Here is an 18,236-nt window from a genome sequence, read left to right as displayed (position 1 = left end):
TAACTTAGTGGAAGTCCATGAACAAAGGGATTCCAGAAGTAGATGTTGGTTTGAAGGCCCCACACTGATGTCTTTCACTAAGCTTGGGGGCAACTTTACCTTGGTCCAGGGCTTGCTACTTCAAGGCCCTGCTGACTGTCTTGGTCCTTTCTTCTACTGCCTCTCTATTTCATTGGGATAAAATGGCCTAAATAGTATGTTTAACCCATGTATGCAATAGCTCCAGCTATTTAAAATGTACCAGAGTGGTTACCCAAAGAAAACAACATGTGAAACCTGGTTTAAGCATAGAGATGAGTCTGGAATATTCCACCAAAATATTCCCTCTAGTGAGGGAAATGAGATTGTAGGAAAAGAGATGGTAGTAAAGAGAAATCCTTAGTTCTTACTTCATAAAGCCCCTCTGTAGGGTTAAATGATTATAATTCCACATAGATGGTTTAAAAAATCATTTAAAGAATTAAAGTCAGATAGTGGAGCATACTTGGGCTTTGGAGAGAGACAAAGCTTGTTTCTAGTATTCTATGACCCTTACTATATTGTTTAACCTCTGTGACTTTATTTGCAAGCTGGATGTAATGTGCCTGTCTCATAGGCTCCTGATGAGAGATAAGTGAGATAACATGATATAAATTGGCCAATACGGTGCTTGACAAATTGATAGGCCTAATCAACATTAAAACTACTGTGTTTTTCTCCCTTCCCTCTGCCTTTAAAAAAATTTTTTTTATGTTTATTTTTTATGTTTGAGAGAGAGAAAGAGAGACAGAGCATGAGCAGGGGAAGGGCAGACAGATGGAGACAGAATCTGAAGCAGCTCCAGGCTCCGAGCTGTTAGCACAGAGCCTGATGGGGGCTCAAACTCACAAGTAGTGAGATCATGACCCAAGCCAAAGTCAGACCCCTAACCAACTGAGCCACCCAGGCACCCACCTCTGCCTTTTTATTTACATGGCTTGAGATGATTCAGATTAGAGCTGTGGCACATATAAGACAAAACCTTGAGTTTCTACTCTGGCTTATGGTTTACTTTGACCTTTTTAATTTAGAGCTAAACTAAACAGAGCATTTCTCCCAGCCCCACCCCCAATAACACCTCATTCCCTGTCACTATTTTGGTTTCACCCATGGAATGTAACTATTATTCAAATCATTATAGCCATAGGGCCCTGCCAAAGAGGTAACATTAGATTCTTAAAAAAGAGAAGATCTTTATTAAGGATAGACACACTTATATCTAAATACCTAATCTGACTCTCTGAAAAGCCCAATTTATTTTCCATTTTCCAAGAGTTCTGTTCAATAATTATGATAAGATGAATCACATGACCTTAAGACCCAGATTTGAGGGGAAGGATCTACTTTTTCTTCTTATTTCTGCCCACCTCTCATCCTCCCTCCTTCTGTCCCTTGCTTCCACCCTCTTCTTATTTTAGGACATTCTAAAGCTAATTTTTAGAAGTTAAAGTTTCCATCTGAACAGCAACATAGTTAGCTCCTGTTCAAAATCACAAACAAATGGGCTACTTACCTACGAAAAACCCCATCATAATCCATGAGCTAGCTTGTCTCTGAGTTTATATTCATCTGTAAAATAATGCTACTGGGTTCACAAGTGAGATCATAAAGGATATTAGCAGGACTCAAAATATAACATAGTGGGAGGCCTTCCAAAAAATTTTACAAGTGATGTTTGAAGATAATGTTTGTATTATTTTTTCCAACAAATCTGTCAGAACATATCCACCCAAATGTGTGCCCTTCAACACATCCACCTTAGCTTTATAAAAAGCTAGACATCTCTTAAAGTCAAACCTGGTGACTAAAGTGAGTGAACCATTTGAGGGTTTTTTGTTTGGTTTGGTTTTGGGTTTTTTGGTCACAGAGGAAGAAGGTAGTGATCCTGGTGTGCCTACAGGATTTGTAAACTATCTCTGTGGGCTTTTCCATAAGAAGAGTTCCACAAATACTGTAAACTTATCCAAGTCTCCACCTTGGAGGATCACATTGATCTGGATGTTTGTATGTTGGTGTGCATATTAAGCCAGGCCCGTTGCCTACTGACCTTCTCTCCTCTTTATTACCCATTGATACAATTTAATTTAGAGGAAAATATTAGAGCATAAGACTGGTAGCCTTGGTTTTACTAACCTTTCCCGATTCTTGAGATATGAGAAAAATTTCCAGTTAAGAGTTCAGCCAAAAAAGAGCAAATGTCCTTCTCAGTGCTATGTTGCCTGACAAGATATCTATTCTTTATTAATTTTACAACTTTACAAACAGCTCTGAAAGCATTCTATTTGAAAAAGATAAAGAGTATGCAAGCTTGATTTTATTTGTTAAATTTTATATAGCCTTAGTCTATACAAATTTCATCACTTTTAGAGATTCCTTGTCCTAATTGGAAATAATTTGAAATAATATGAAATAGTAAGAAAAGAGGGAATAGCCATAAGATACTTAGAATTGAGAATGTCAACTTCATTTCCATCTGCAAACTAAAGATTTGTTTCCCACCCTGAAAGTTGATGCTTGCTCTCAATAGTATAGCTAATAGCCCAAAGCAGGCACAATTATTGACTTCTGTGCCCTGTTGCCCGATCTATAGCAATAAATTCCCAGGGTGGCTGCACAATTACACACAATGTGATCACTATCACAGCAGGCCCAGCTACATATGGATACACAACATGATCACTTACCCAGTAGGCACCGTTCAATATGGTTAGACAACATGATCACTACACAGCAGGACCTTTTCAATATGGATTCCTAACATGGCCATGACTGATACGCCAAGCCAATTTGCATGTATTCGAACTGCATTCACTATCCCTGAAGAAACAGTCTGATGGGGGTATGTCATATAATAGCTAACTGCAATATACACTCAAGAATAGACACCCTGCAAAGGTTGTTTAGCACAGCAGTTTCTGCTATATGGAGAGTTGACCACGGACCCAGTGGAAATAGATTTGCCCTTGCAGACAACATGTGAGAGGACTTTCCAATGGGACTGCTAAGATGGTGGGCAAGATTCTGACTTTAGCCAAGTGTTAATAAGCAAAAGCTGAATGATGAACCAAAGATCTGTAATTTAGAAAACATCATGAAAAACGGGCCTGAGGGAAAAGGCAAGGAGCACACTGTCTTATGTGGAGTGTGGATTTTCCTGCACCCACACCACCAGTGCCTCCATCAGAAGAGGAGGCCTTTGACATTATCCTGCTACTTTTGTTAGAGCACATCCTTTTGAAGGAAGGTGCTTGTGTCTCTGAGCTGCTTTGATATACGTGAAAATACACCAACTTCTTCGTGTAAATTAATGTTATCAACAGTTGTGCAGAACAAAAAAAGAAAAGCTTTTTAGGCAAATAAATGGAATGCTTCTTTTTTGCAAGCTTTAAAGAAGTAAATGAATTTGCAGATTTGAAATCAAAATAACAAAATCTGAAATCAAATTAACAAAAAGAAGAGTAATTATTTTATCAAAAAGCTTTTCATTTGCTTTTAAATGATTCTACTCCCAAAGATTCCAATTTGACTGATCTGGAATGTGGCCCAGAAATGTACATTTAACAAATATGCCAGGTGATTCTGCATCAGAGTATTTTATATAGCTACATCCCATTGCTTTTCTTTCCTTCCTCATCTTTTCTCTAATTTTCATTTTCCTTTTGCTGTCCCTATGTCTCCTCCCCGTTTGCTTGTCTTTTCTTGCCTTATCTCTATCCTTTTCCCTTAATTTTTTCTTTTTTTTTTTCCTCTAGGTGTGGACAGGGTTGGAGAGGTTAGTTGGAGGGTCATGAGGAAAAGAGAAGAAAGAAAATACTGCCAATTTCATAAGCCTCAGGCCTGTTCCAAAATGATATAATGTCTCGCTGCTCTCCCCTGCACCCCTTTAATTGTAGAACAAAGATCATGGCCGCCTACTTTTCTACAGTCATGCTTAATAGAGGGAGGTCACCAGGAGCCAGGAGAAGATAGGCAGAGATCTTGGACTGAGCCTGCGATTGTCCATATTTGCTTCTACCTACTAGAAGATGCTGCATTTAAAATACTTATAGCAAGCCTGGGATTGGAGCAACTACTGTCTGAATTTCTCACCAGTGGCCTTTGTATATGAGGCTCCTGTATTTGTGGTCTTCCCTTTTCTCTGTCCTCCACCCCCATTCTCCACCTATTTACTGGTTGTCTGGCTTTGTTTATTTCTTCTGTGGACTTTTTATCGAACACGAGTGAAGCAATATCGTTTGAAAAGCCCTAATCCAGGACACAGGCAGCTGGTACCCACATCTGGCCCTGACACTAGCTAACCTGGGACCTTGGATAAGTCATGCACCCTCTCCAGTCTCATCGTCCTTGCTGTAAAGTGAGGGTGCCTCTGTAATGTTCATTTAGTTCTAAAACTATACAGGGTTGCCTGTGGGGCGCAGTCGGTTAACCAGCTGGCTTCAGCTCAGATCATGATCTCATGGTTCGTGGGTTCCAGCCCCGCGTCAGGCTCTGTGCTGACAGCTCAGAGCCTGGAGCGTGCTTCGGATTCTGGTCTCCCTCTCTCTCTGCCCCTCCCCCCACTTGTGCACTCTCTCTCTCTCTCTCTCTGTCTCTCTCAAAAATAAGTAAAATGTAAAACTATACAGAATAAAAAGAAGTATGATTCCTCTTCTATGATGCTTCAAGATAAATCAGGCTAGGTGTAAATTATAGCAATGTTTTTAGCAATCAGAAGAAGTGATTATTTTGTCCTTAAAAAAAATTAAAACTAGCAGTATCTTATCTAGAGTCAAACTTACATGGCTGCCAAAGTTCCTACTGTTTTTGTTAGAATAAAATCAAAGGTAGTCTGAGTGGTAAAATACAAACTTAAAAAGAGGATAATGTTTTCAATTAAACTACTGGCTTCTTAAATTTCCTTATTATTAATGATATATTTTTATCATGGTTATCTTTTAAAGTAACTACTAGAAAGCTTTTTTAAAATTAAACAATTTGAATGGATTCAAAGAGTGGGTTTATTATTACCACAACTCATATTTAGAGTACTTTTAATTTTTTCTCAACACTTATAAAAGAGATAAGAATATAATACAGAATTAACTCATATGAGTTCTTAGGATACAAAATCTTTCTTCTCGGACACAAAGTATCAGCCTTTATGGTAATATTCCCCAGAAGAAGAGATGGGGAGCAGCAGGGAGGGAGGAGGGAGAGGGAGGACTAACACTTATGGAACAATATCATTTACCAGGTACTATACTAGACACTTTTAGTTCGTTTCATACATAACTATTGAATCCCATCTATACCTAACCTAGGAGCTGAGCATGGAATGGTGAGCAAGAAAGACATAGCCATTGCCCCCCCCCCATTTAATTCCATAACAATCTTTAAAAGTCCATATTATTGGGGTACTGGCTGGATCAGTCAGTTAAGCATCCAACTCTTGATATTGGCTCAGGTCATGACCTCACGGTTCATGAGATCCAACACAGAGCCTGCTTGGGATTTTCTCTCTCCCTCTCTTTTTGCCTCTCCCCCACCTCTCTCTCTCTCTCAAAATACATAAACTTCTTTTTAAAAAGTCCATATTAAATACATTTTTTTAAAAAGTCTGCATTAAATAAAAGTCCATATTACTGACCCATGTTCTTTGCACCACTCACCTTGCATTTTATTCTAAGTCACAAAGCTTAAAATGTTTCTTCCCATCCCTCACAGGACATAAATATACCTTTCCTCTTCTATCCTGTACCTAGTGTTGTTGATAAATTAAGTGCTATTGAGTAGAGAGCTATTCAGCATCTGTAAGGCACATATTACCTCCTTTTACTCAATTAACCATATTAATAAGAACATTAGTATCCAACTTTTACCATCTATCCAGACAGAGAAATCAATTAAAAAATTAACAACAGCCTGAAATTTCCTTGGATTTCATAGAGTTCTATATTTTTTTGTTTCAATTTTTCATTTTCAATTGTGGTTTTTTAATTTAAAATTTATCATCTTAACCATTTTTAATTGTTTGGTACAATCACATTGCTGTGCAACTGGTCTTCAGAACTTTTTCATCTTATAAAACTGGTTTACCATATATCTTGACCCAAGTTGAATGCTCTGTGCCTGGCTGACTTTGTGTAAGTAATTGGGTGACCCCCACCTCCAACCCATAAAAATTAAACGGAAGGTACACTGACTGGGGATCTTTGAACTTTTCTAGAGTATGTTTCTGTTCTCAGCTCTGGAATAAAGAGGGGATTTGGGGGAGGGAAGGAAGTACTAGAAAACAATTTCTTTTCCAAAGGTCATACTTTGGGACTTTTACTTTTTTCACTTCATTGATTCATTCAAATATTCAGTAATGCAAACTCTGCTGTCTACTTTTTAAAAAATTTTTTTAATGTTTATGTATTTTTGAGAGAGACATAGACAGAGCATGAGCAGGGGAGGGGCAGAGAGAGAAGGAGACACAGAATCCGAAGCAGGCTCCAGGCTCTGAGCTGTCAGCACAGAGCCCAACGTGGGGCTCGAACTCACAGACCACGAGATTATGACCTGAGCCGAAGGTGGACGCTCAACCGACTGAGCCACCCAGGCACCCCTCTACTTTCTTACTAAATAAGGCTTTCTACTAAGTGGAAAGGCTGTGATGATTCAAAGATGAGACAGTATCTGCCCCAGGTGCCTACTGCTTGGTAGAGCAGACAAAGCCTGTACACAGTTAACTATGGTGAAACACAAGAAGTGCTAGGTATCTTACAGAAACCCCACAAAAAGTCTATGGGAAGAGCAACCATGGAGAGATTACTTCTGGCTGATTGGCTGGGCATTATGACAGAGGAAGTTTAAGGGGGAAATATTATCAGAGCTTTGAAAAATACGTGAGCACGTGGAAAAGGGGCAAGGAGTGCATTCCTGGCAGAAAGAAATGTGTGGCAAAGACATGAAGGAGAAAAGGATAGGATGCATTCCAGGATCAGGCACCTGAAGAATGAAACATGGTGAGTGAAAAGGTCTAGGAAACATCAGCAAAGCTTTCAATCTTGGTCCTGCCTATTAATGGCTATTTGGTCAATGTACTCAGTTTCTCTCATCCTCAGTTTTTGTTGTTGCAGATGGCAAAATATCTACAAGGTTATTGTAGATATAAAATATAGCAAAATGTGTGAAAATGATATATAAACCACAAAAATCTATACAAATGTAAGCAGTTTTTACTGGTAGGTTGGGGCCCAATGAGGGAGGGCTTAGGGGTTTGCACGAGCCACACCCAGAGGTTCTCTACCACGAGCTCCTCTTGTTTCCCAGGGAAAGTCTAGTTATCTCTTTTACACAGTGGAATATAATCTGGTACAGCAGCTCTATGTACACATTTGATAACTGGTGTAGGTTTCACACCTGTAACTCTTGTGATTAAATCAACTTGCTACAGGATCAAAGTTTTAAGTACAGCCTTCCCGATTTCCCTGTTTTCCTCTTCAATAGTCTGACAGGCTCGTCTTTTTGCCTGGAGGTTGGGGTCGCCATTTTGGATTTCCTGTTCTCAAAACCACACCCCCTCAGGCATCCACTAGGTCATTCCTCCCAACTCCATGGATTCCTGGAGAATAGGATTCAATCCTGGTCTAAGGCGCAGAGTCCACTACTTACACTGAAAGGAATTCCTACCTCACACAGCAGAAAACAATCTAAGTTAATTAAGGGTGAAGATATTTGTATGCCACAAAATTTCAAAGGATCTGCAGTAGAAGTTTAGTTGTCATTGACTCTAAATTTCAGTTGGTTTTATTTTATGTTTAACTTTTAGGTTGTCATTAACAATGGATTATTTGCAAAATTAAAGCCATTCAAAGTAAAGATAAATTGAATTCCTTGTACGTGCAGTGGCCTCTTCATTCCCGTGGCACACTCATGGGATGTTCTCAGTTGTGGCACCATTTCTCCATGACCAGATGCTTTTTCCTGGACTCTTACTGGTATCCTAATTCCAGTGGCATCCTAACTAGACACTCTTGCTCAGCCTTGCCTTCTTCCCATCCAGTCTCCACAGTGTTTCCAGAATGGTCATTCTGAACATGCAAATGCATTTGTGCATTTCCTTTGCATCCTTAGCATGACACAGAGCCCTCCATGACCTCACCCTCTGTCACCCCTCCCCATCCCTCACTCCCCCAATGTGCACATCTTTTCTGTCATACCACACATCTGCTGTACCTCAAGCCAGCCATGCTCTTTTAGAATTTGCTTGTTTACATTCTATTCCCTGGAGTTTCTGCTTGGTATTCTCATATTCTACCCTCAAGGTTCGTATTTATCAATCCCTTCTCTGTGAAGACACCCTGATGGGGAGAGTCCTCCTATCCTCTCCTGACCTCCAGCATCATTGATTCAGGCCTTCTCTCAGTACTTCATGCAAAATTAAGTCTATCGGAACATTATCACTGTTTCACTGTTTGCTCATCTGTCACCTTAATTTTATTTTTTTCAAGCCCAGATATCTGGGGCAGTTGAGCCCAATAAATAGTTGCTAAATGAATGAATAATGTACCCACGGGCCTGGACTTTAGAAAGTACTCTACAAATCTTAGATACCTTTCACTCTTTTTCCTAACTCCCGTTTCATTTAGTTCCTAAAAATCACATTTTCCATTTCAGCCCAACCCAGGTCATCCTATGGAGATTCCAACGACAAATGTCCACTTTTAGGAAATCATATTACCAGTCATGATGAAGAGGCCATTTTCTATTTTCAAGCAGTTTTGAGTAAAAAAAAAAATTTCAAATCCATTGACTATATTTCACTTTCTTGCCTGAATCAAGTTTTCAGTTACACATACACTCTGGAGACAAATGGTTTTGTCATATTCATTCCTAGCCCTGCTTTATAAAAGAGAATTTTAACCAACAGAAGTAAAGACAAAAGATAAAAATAGAGGTGATATCCCAGACAATTTAAACTGGAAGTTCACTTCAATATTGGATGACTTCTGTGCGCCAAGCTAGGTATGAGATAGGTCTTTGAATATATTTTTCTCTCTGGCTTACATTTACCTAGTTCATGCTTCTCCACATAGCTACAACTGGCAGTTTGGACCAGATAAGTTTTTGTTTTGAGAGTTTTCCAGTGCATCTTTGGATATTTAGCAGCATCTCTTGCCTCTACCCACTAGATGCCAGCAGTACCCCTACCCCAATTGTGACAACCAAAAATGTCTCCAGATATTGCCAGATGTCCCCTAGGGGGCAAAATGAGTCCTACTTGAGACTCACTGACATAACTGATTCCTGCTTATCCTTCATATTTTAGCTAATGTGTCTCCACCTCTAGAATGCCTTCCTTGGACCCTCCAAGTGGCTTAAATGACCCATTACATATTAAAACACTGTACACCATTCCTTCATAGTACACATCAAGATTTGCAATTACGCATTTATTAGTAGGCTTCCTTGCTTATTATTTTCGTGTTGAGCTATAAGATTCATGAAAATGGAAACTGGGTCTATTTTGCTCACTATTGTACGGTATCTGGTTCATACTAGGCACTCCATAAACAAATGGCTTGTAAAAAAGAGAATGGGGCTGCAGAGATGGAAGATGTAATCTCTGCCCTCAACAACAAAATTCAAAAAAGTTCAGAGGAAATATAGGTGTGAACCACGGACTAGAAGTATCTAAGAATTAACACAATTCGAGTGTATGAAAGCTTCTAAATAATATTCTTTCTGTATAACTGAAAGACAGTGGAGAGCAGCTATGAAATTATGTGGCAGGAAAGTCTCAGATGAGACACTAGGGGGGATTGAAGGGATTGCAAGTATTGTGCCATGGGGTTAACGCCCAGAAGGGGCCAAGGCTCATGTAATGGACTACAGGAAGGACTTTACAGTCGCATGTTCAGATAGCAGGCCTCCACCTGCATGAAAGCAACAGGCAGCAGCTATAGTCCTTAAGGGAACCCAGGGCAGGGAGAAGCTTGGGGAACATGTGTACCATCATCACATCCAGCTTCTGATACATTCTGTATCCATGGCTAAATGAAAAGCAAAGTAAACATTTTTTTCTTTCCTTTCATGTATGAATAACAGACCTTCATGAAGATGTAAGCAAAATAAGTACTAAACTATATCTTCTCTCTTTTTTAAACATAACATCTTCAGTGCTCTTACAATGACAGTTAAAAAAATTTTTTTTAATATTCATTTATTTTTGAAGCAGAGAGACAGAACATGAGCAGGGGGTGGCAGAGAGAGAGAGGGGACACAGAATCTGAAGCAGGCTGCAGGCTCTGAGCTGTCAGCACAGAGCCCGACGCATGCCTTGAACCCACAAACCATGAGATCATGACCTGAGCCAAAGTCAGACGCTTAACTGACTGAGCCACCCAGGTGCCCCTAAACTATATCCTCTTATGTGCTGTCAGCACCTTTTCCAAATAAGGGGTCTTAAACTGTTCTCATCTTTTTATTGCACTAAACTTTTTCCTTTGATTTGTTTGTTGTCTGTTTAATAGAGTGGTGTTAGAGGCAGGGTCTTGACAGGAAGAAAATGGATTGATAAAGGAATTGTTTACAGGATGTATTAGGAAATCAAAGGCTAGTGCCATGTCTGGGTCTAACAGTGAGGCACTCTTGTCACCTTTAGGCCTGAAGGAATATAGGAGGGGAGAGTGGTTACAGGAAGAGAGAGGAAGACAGAGAGAGCTATAGAAAGAGCCATCTGCAATGAGCTGTGGCCACAGAAGAGGACGCAGCCAGCTTGCAGGGATCAGGCAGGGAGGGAGCGCAAAAAAGAATCACTTCCTAACCTTGCTCTTTTTTTTTTCCTTTCTCTCTCTGTCACTTTTTCTCCCCCTCAACTGCTGTTGTTCCTTATTGGTGGCAATCAAGTAGGCAAGGGTTACCTACCAACTCAGTTCACAAAGGTGAGCCTCCTTGGGCCCAGGACAGGGGGGAGAAGGGTGAGGACATGGAGGGGCAGGCGAAACTGTTCCACACAGGGTGTCATTACACACCATTTCCAATGGGTGGACAATCACATTATTTTGGACTTAATACCAATGATTTGTAAAATAGCTTTGATTTTGTGACCTAGTTTTTTTACTGGGAGATGGAATATATACACACTTGAAAGTAATAAAGAGTAACACAGAGAAATCCTACACGACTATCTCAGAGACCTAATAATTTTCATAGTCAATGTAGTGGCTCAGATTAAAAACTATGTTGACACCAGCTTCCAAACCCCATTATATTCTTGAACACAGCTGTGTGAAAGACTGGATAAAACCTAATCTACCTCTGCCTCTCTCCTGGAGGAATGTAATGGGACCATACATGAGACTTCTTGCCTTTCCCTATGAGGGGAGTAGAAGTGGCTGAAGTGAGGAGAGCCATCATAGCACTTTGAGGAAGTCTGGGAGGTGGGGAGAGAAGCAGCTGTTGGGAGGGGAAGGACCTTAGGGCAATAGGTGGATGAAAAGGAATGTTAGGATGTTTGCTGGTGTGTCGAGCAACATTAGATCTCTCCCCTTGGAATTTTCTGAGAGACCTAAGTAAAGATTAAATTGCTTCCTAATTTTTTATTTGAATAGGAAGCTGTTCAGATAAAGACCCCAAATCATCCCAGCCTTCTGTAGGCTGCAGAAGCAAAGAACAGATGGCCATCTGGACAGGGGCCCTAGAGCCAGAAGGAAAATACAAAGAGCATGGGAACTCAGAGTTGCCAACCTCAACATGATGCCTAGGTGAACTCTCCTCTACCCTCACTCACATTTTCCAGGAGGAGAGAGCATTTTCATCAAGGGCAATCTGAAAAGTTCATGGATGAAGTAAGTGGAGCCTAGCTCAGCATACTAATAGGCACCAATGTTTAATAACTGTGATCTTATTAGATTCCCTTTCAGGGTAATGAAGCCTACTAGGGATGATTCTAGCTACCGTCTGAGACCATGCCTTGGCTTATGCCTGCCCCATCTCTTGAGTCCTGATCTGGGCTTGTCGCCCATGCTCCCATCTGTCCTGCTCACTGCTTGGCACTCTCTCCTGTTCATAACCCCAGCCTCCACCTGTCTGTGCCTTTGATGAGCCCATTCTGTAAGCTCTAGCCCTAAGCATGCATGTGAATTAGGAGTTTTGATAACTGCTTCGCTCACCAACATATTTCTTCCAATCTTCTTTGGGATTCTTGACACTGGCTTGCCTCGAGATACATACTATTCTATATAATAACAAGGATTCATTGGGGTCTGATGCTAAACCAAGTCCATGGCACTGCCCTTAGGATACTTCAGCCTGGCCAGGGCCAACTACCTCAGTTCCTGCAAACCAATATTACATCACTACTATCAATTGATTTTTCCCCCCATGAGCCTACCACTTTGCATGAATTATCTCATGAAATCCACAGGACATACCAATCTGCAAGAGCATACTACCTTTCCTATTTTATAGATGAAAATACCAAAACACAGGAAGGCTGCATGTCAATTATACTCCAATAAAACATCTTCCCCTTGCCCACACAGAAAGACTGAGTAAATTCTCTGTCAGAGAGCCAGCCAGTAGTAGAGCTGGGATTGAAACCCAAACCATCAGACTTCTGATCCTATGCTCTCAGCTGCTGTGCTACATGTGCCCAGAGTTTTCCCAACCCTCCAGAAAGTAGATGATCCAATACTTTCACGGATCTGTGCCATCCAGTCTGGAACAGCCTCCCTCATCCTGCACACGATGAGCTCTTTCTCACCCTTCAGGTCCATGTTTCCTCCTCAGAGAAGCTTCCCTTCTCACCAGTCTAGAGATGGTCTCCCCTGCCTATAGTCTCCTGTGCTTCCTGTCTCTTTTCTCCTATGTTGCACTTATCCCAATAGATAGTCCTTTGCATGTCTACTTGTCTAATGTGCCACCTTACTCTGCATGAGCTAGGATTGGGTCTGTGGGCTCAGCACCATATCCCCAGCACTCTGCCCAGCAACTGACCCAGAGTGGTCAGTATCTTTCGAATAAGGCAATAAATGACTAGACTTCCTTCTGGCACTCTTTTCATCCTGGAACCTTCCAAAATTCCATCTATTACCTAAATTGTTGAGACTGTGACAAATGCTTTTTACTGTTTGTTTACTGCTGAGACAGCAAACATCCGGCCTTTGAAGGTCGATTTTATTTTCAGAGATAGATAAGTCTTTTGAGGTCAAATTTGCAATGAACAAGTTTGTCACAATTAGGTAGCCTGATTTTGATTCAAAATGCCTTGTGATTATAATGTAGTAGGACTGGGTCACCTGGGTGGCTCAGTTGGTTAAACGTCCAACTCCTGATCTCAGCTCAGGTCTTGATCTCAGGGTTGTGAGTTAAAGCCCCACTTGGGCTCCATGCTAGGCATGAAGCTTACTTAAAAAATTGGAAAATAAATAAATAAATAAATAAAGTAGTAAGAGTGTGTGTGCATGTCCTATAGAAGCTGCAGAAGGGGCTTCTAATGGTTACCCAATGATGGTGGTCCCAACACACCTGCAATCTACAGGCAACAACTCAGTTGGTTGCATAAATTCTAACACATCTGTTCAAGATTACCTTTATTGCTTTCTAATTAGATTCCAACATGCCTCGTTTAGTCCAAGTGTTCTCAAACTTTTTGGACCTAAGACCCTTTATATTTTTTAAAAGTACTGAGGATCTCTAAAGTGCTTTTGTAACGAGGGTTATATATCTGTCAGTATTTACCATACTGAAAATTAAAACTGAGACATTTTAAAGACATAATTTATGACATCACTTAAAAATAATATTTCTTTGTTAGGTTGTTTTGGTTGAAGTATATGAGAAAAAAATCCAGCATCACCCAGATATGTGGTTGGAAAAGGAAGAAGTATTATATTAGCCTTTTCAGATAACCATGGATATTCTTTGATACTATTCCAAAACTCAACAATTGGTAGTTTCTAAAAGATGAATTCAATGTGAAATATGAAATGTTTGTTATATTCCCTTATCTTGAACTTTGGATCCATGCATGATTTTATAATATCATATTGTTTGGTCTCTTAAAAAGTCGTGGCTCACTGAGTTATGCACATCTTCCAAATGTTCATGCATTTTATTATGCAATATCAAAAAAATATCCATTAATATCACTACTGCTATTGTCAGAAAATTCTTTAAGTATTGGGACGTTGTCAAGTTCACAGTGGCAGACACAATTTTTCCAAAATTAGTTATTTTGGTAATTTTTGTTTGAGGGCTTGAAGTTTATTATTGACAATAATATTGTCAGTTATTTTCCTTTATAATGTCAGGCCCACTTTGTTAATTTTCAAGAAAAGTTCTACAAAATAACCATGTAAAAGTAGTAGTTCAGCTTGCAATTCAAATAATCAGACAATTGTTTTTTTTGAGCTACGTTGTACTTCAGCATAAGACAGTGCTTTATGCATGCTTCCCATTGTATTAGAATATTAAAGAGACATGAACTCAAGAATCAATATTAAGTGAAATTGATAATTTTTATGATCCCCACCAAGGAAATCCTTAACTTACCTTTTCTTTTTCCTTTTCTTTTCTTTTCTTTTTAGTGTGAATCCATTTTTTCTTTTCTTTTCTATTCTTGTGTTTTCTTCTTTTCTGCCCCGGGGCTACTTACTATCTTGATTTGTGCAAAGGTACCAGCTAGTTTGACTGCCACTCATCATCAGCGCAGATGTTAACAGAACAGCAAAGCCAAATAACATCTTAGTATTATAATAAAAATAGTTTTGACCTTTCTAATCCCTCCAAAAGGGGCTTGTGCACTCCCAGGAGTCTACAGAGCACTCTTTGAGAGTGGCTGTATCAGTTTATCTGCTATAAAATTTTCCGAAAGACTTCTACAAAGTTGTGGCATTATCTTCCAGTATGATGTGACCAGACAGCACACCTGTAAAACAGTGTAAGCCAGAAACTGGAAAATGGCTCTAAAACCATGAAAGGAAAAATAAGTGGGAGAGTGCAGACTCAGTTATAGAAACATTTTTGTTACAATGCGTTTGGATGCAAACGCATTATGATGGCGCTCATTCTAAAACCTGCTTTGCTTTGCATACAACGTGCGTAAGAACGATCTCAAAGGTCACTGTGTCTTGCTGGCTTCTTCTAATTCCCAATTCTCAGAGCACACCAAGATACGAGTTTGCTTCTGAGGGAAAAGGCAACAGGAATTCAGAGAGATGTCTTATTTTGTAACCAGAATTTGCCTTTAGCACAATTTCGGTCGCTTCCTATCAGTTTGATTTGAGTTCTCACCTGTGCCCAATCTCACTGCATCTTCTCCATCTCCAGAGTATTTAGTGGCTAGTTAATAAATGCCTATAACATCCAGGAGAGGACAACTTTGAGAGTAATACAATTGTTTGCGGGAGTAGGCTTTATTTTTTTAAATGAAGAGCTTAATTGTTCCCATACAGAATGTTGCAGCTGTAGAGTTGTTCTGAGGGGAGCAAATGGGTTGTGTTCACAATCAAGGACAGAGAACAGGGGAGCCCATCGCTTAAGACCCTTTGTGTAATGTTGAACAACCTGGGATCCTGTGTTGGCATGGCTGGCCACAGGGGAAGGGATCTTGGAGAGGGTAATCCATAGAATCTGGGTGAAGTGGGAGAGAGAGGCAGAGAACATCACGCAGTTTGTTGTCAAGGAAAACAAAGCTCTCTGGCCTTTTGGCATCTTTCTGGCTCTGAATGGTGCAGGCAGAGTTCTCCTGGGCAGAATTCACACCATCCCTGGACATTAGGCTTGCAACAAAACCTCACACCAGCACCAGGCCAGTGAGCCAGAAACACTGGAAGAGGTTACTGACCAGCTGGCCTTACCTTAAGACTGTGGAGGTAGAGCACTGGGATGGACATGGCAGTGAAATCCCAGAAATGTGACAGCAGCTGCTTCCTGTCCCTGCCTCCATAGTGGATGACTTGGACCCTGCTGGGAACCCTGACTGATGAATTGGAATCAAGAGAATTTTCCAACCTTTCACATCAATAGAAGGGAAAAGAATATGAAATAAGAATCATCCAGGAGAAGGGGAAAGGGAGTCAGAATATTTTTCTTCTTGTGAGGGAAGGCTCATTGACTGGAGAAATCTCAACCCGAGCCAAGGTTTTTGTTGAAACAAAAACAATGGCGCCTTACATTTTTTTCAAAAGCAATTTACTGTTATGGAGTATTTTCACATTTCACACTACCACAGTTGCACCTCACTACAACCAAATGAGGTAGGCAAAGGGAAAAGTGAGTAGCTTTTCGTAGCTCACAGAAAGGCTGGGGAATTTTTCTATTATAAGGAAATACACAAGTTCTGAGAGCTGCCCATGCATTTGAGCCACAAGGCTGTTCCTCGGTACAAAGCTAAAAGTAGAAACGAATGCCAATGTGAGCTCTTTTAGAAAATTTCTTTTTGATGTCATAAAAAACAAGAAGGACCTAACCTTTCTCTCAAATGTAGAACATTCACAATGAGAACAGAAGGTATTCTGTTTTGAATGTTTCTGATGAGATCGTTACATTTTTCTTTTCTTTTTTTCAAAACAAGAATAAAGGCTTCCAGTGACTTTCAGTTCACTTGTAGTCTTTACTACTCCAAGGGCATTAAGAGTCGGCAGTGCACACAATTCTAGTAATAAGTATTTATTTGGGTAAAATTGCCAGCATCTGGAGCTTTCTCAACCTTAAGCTCCCATGGGTCTCCTGTTGGTACCTATAGTCAGAAGAGTTGGGAAAAGATTCAACTTCTTTGATGCCAAGCTTCCCATCTGTGAAATGTGATGATAATATCTACCTCACAAGGTATAAGTAGTAGATTAAAGGTGATATCAAACAGATAAGAGTATACAGCGCAATTGCTTGGGCACATTAGTATAGAGTAGATTCATTTGGTGATGTGCTGAACTTGATTTATACGAGTTCACAAGAGCTCATTATTATATTTTGGGGAAATGTGCTGGCCAGTTGCTAAACCATTGGTAGCTTGAAACCAACCATGGTGAGAGTATTCATACCCTGGAAATCAGCAAACTATAAATCAGCAGCATTCCTCATCAGCCAGTGGCTAAAGATTTATAAGCACACCACTACTGCTCATATGTTTTTCTCGTAGTTTTCAATGTTCTATTTAATATCATTCTAAAAAAATAGGATGAACTAAATACGTATTGTGTTATACATGCCTTGAAAATGTAACACGTTTTCTTTCACTGGTATACAGTCTCTGTTAGGTCAAAGCACCAATGAAAAATAATGGGATCCCAGCCATGAACAGATTTAATGGTTATGGTAGACACTGCTGGCTACCATCCCAACAATCGCTTTCCTTGCTCTTGCCTCTCTTCCCTCCTCATAGAACTAGATTCTTTGATCTCAGGCAGGGTGGACCCCAGTGCTAATTTATAGCTCCAGAGATGGATCACCATTGCTCTAGTCAGTCATGGTAATGTGATTCTCCTTCAATAATGATTGGTTTACCAGAGGGCATATAACTGAATTCCGACTTCTCAGGTTTTATTTTATTTTATTTTTAAAAAGTTTTTTAATGTTTTTTTTTTTTAATTTTTATTTTGAGAGAGAGACAGAGTGTGAGCAGGGGAGGGGCAGAGAGAGAGAGAGAGAGAGAGAGAGAGAGAGACAGAATCCAAAGCAGGCTCCAGGCTCCAAACTGGCAGCACAGAACCCAACACAGAGCTCAAACTCACAGACTGTGAGATCATGACCTGAGCTGAAGCTGGACGCCCAACCGACTGAGCCACCCAGGTGCCTCTGGACTTCTCAGGTTTTAAAAAACAGACCCTGGGGGCGCCTGGGTGGCTCAGTCGGTTGAGCGTCCGACTTCGGCTCAGGTCATGATCTCGCAGTCTGTGGGTTCGAGCCCTGCGTCGGGCTCTGTGCTGACAGCTAAGAGCCTGGAGCCTGTTTCGGATTCTGTGTCTCCCTCTTTCTCTGACCCTCCCCTGTTCATGCTCTCTCTCTCTCTGTCTCAAAAATAAATAAAATGTTAAAAAAAATTTTTAAAAAACAGACCCTGATTAGAAGAAAGCTCTTGAGTCCTTTATCCAGTCACTTTGGTATGGGGATGTGATGCCGTTTGACTATAAGGCAACAGGCAAGCAGGCAGGAAAGTCAACTCCCAGAAGATGTCTGAGGGGAAGAGTGGAGAATATCTATTTCTGTGTTAGCATCATTGAGCCACTGATTGAACCATGGACCTGTCTCTT

This window comes from Panthera tigris, chromosome C1 (assembly GCF_018350195.1).
Source record: "Panthera tigris isolate Pti1 chromosome C1, P.tigris_Pti1_mat1.1, whole genome shotgun sequence".
Classification (NCBI taxonomy): domain Eukaryota; kingdom Metazoa; phylum Chordata; class Mammalia; order Carnivora; family Felidae; genus Panthera; species Panthera tigris.
This window is presented reverse-complemented; position numbering follows the sequence as displayed.